We start from the raw sequence: 1,768 nt of genomic DNA, 5'->3' as shown, positions 1-1,768 counted from the left end.
GTAAATGTTGGCAGGAAATAAAACCACCTCCATCTGGAGGAGAAACACAACTTGGTTCCATCTAATCTCAGAAGAACTTTTAAATGAGTAAATTAACATTGAATTCTTTAAATTACACAACAAAATATCCCAATAATGTTAATCTCTGGTCCATGTTCATACTTTGTTGTGTCGACACTCAAGCTCTGCAGAATCAGTTGACCTACAGTATAGACGATTACATTTCTGCCAACACGTTCTTTTACAAACTAAGGGTTGAAGTTATTTTCTGTGATAATGAAGCATGCAATAAATGATGTTAATAACTTGTGTTTGACCCATAATACTCCTAATTGTTAAGTCTTCCCTCAGCTGTTGTCATGCATTATATTGGTTGTCTCAGACTGCCACCTGTTGACTAACGCTGTCATTAATCTTTCATATACAGACTGTTTGTGTACAGGTCTCTGCAGCCTTTCACACACTGTGTTTGCTCACTGAACAGAAATATATGGCACTGTCTTCTGGCTGTGCGTTCTTCACAGTGAGAGATCCACTTTCAGGAACACTTTTATGAGCTTCAAATTTACTTTGATCAGAATCTCCGAAGTCTGGTTCCCCATAGCTTTTTGTGAACACTATGAGTCTGAAACTCTCTCCTTTTTGCTGCTGGTACCAGTATATCTGAGTGTAGTCAGCACCCTTATTGTGTGAGCAGTTCATCTGGGCAGATTTCCCCTTGAGAGTCCAAACACTGCCAGGCTGTGAAACACCGTCTCCACTTGAAGCACCTGCAAAATATGCTGAATGATTATTTCTGTATCACAGTATAGTTACTCTATTGTATTATTTGACATTGTAATGCACTGGAGAAATAAAAACTGTACATTGAGTGCAACATAGTGACAGGATTAGCAGAACAATGATCATGTTCAACGATGGCTAGGAGTGTATTGAATCGTGGTCTTGAGAGGATAATACATACAGGATATGAAAGTTGAATGAACAAGCTGCAGATTTGTAGAATCACATCGCCCCCTGTTGAGCACTGTAATTATTATCATCAGCTGTTTTTGCTGAACTCTTGTTAAAGTTCACTTCAGTGTGTTCTGTCTGACTGAGCAGAGATACACGGCACTATCATCTGACTCCACATTGTTCACAGTCAGAGATCTTCTCTCGGGAACAGGTTTGTTGGCTGTGAATTTGATTGGATCAGAATCTCCATTGTCTGGTTTGCTCACAGAGCTTGTGAACACAAGAAGAGTCATAGTTTGTCCTCGCCGTTGTCGATACCAGTACATCTGAGTGAATGTAAAACCCTTTCTGTGTGTGCAGTTCATTTGAGCAGAACTCCCCTTTACTGCCATTAAAACACCTGGACTCTGTGAAACATCACTGGTACCTGCGATTGAAACAAAAACATTTCTGTAGCAATTCAAAAGGTTATTCTATTATGATGTCCTGGAGATCGTTTGAGTACCTTGGCTCCAATGCAGCGAAAGAATCAACAGAATAATGTTCCTCATCATGTTACGTTGAGGCTGGATGAGTTATATTATAATCTTCAGTGATGATTCAAATTTCAGTTGTTAATACAGGATGTGACATCATGATCACGGTAGTGGCGATCAGTGATGCGCGGGTCAATGTATAAACAAACCGCACCCGACCGACGTTTTCAACTAACCCGCCCGCAACTCGGACCGCAAAAAACGAAAAAGAAAATATTGTACCCGACCCGCTTCCTGACCCGCATTTTTTTTAAAGTAGCTATAATGCTCATCGT

At 40.2% G+C, this 1,768-nt stretch overlaps 1 gene segment (V, D, J or C); it reads right to left on the bottom strand.

Annotated features, from left to right (window-relative positions):
* Positions 1-456: 456 nt before the first annotated feature.
* Positions 457-1,250, bottom strand: LOC307148533 (T cell receptor beta variable 7-2-like). The segment is given in 2 exons: positions 1,098-1,250; positions 457-741 (listed from the first exon to the last, which is right to left on the bottom strand).
* Between the last annotated feature and the right edge of the window lie 518 nt (positions 1,251-1,768).

Source organism: Squalius cephalus (assembly GCF_949319135.1).
Source record: "Squalius cephalus genome assembly, chromosome: 20".
Lineage (NCBI taxonomy): Eukaryota > Metazoa > Chordata > Actinopteri > Cypriniformes > Leuciscidae > Squalius > Squalius cephalus.
Note: the sequence above shows the minus strand (reverse complement) of the source record. Positions and strands in the feature narration are given on the sequence as shown.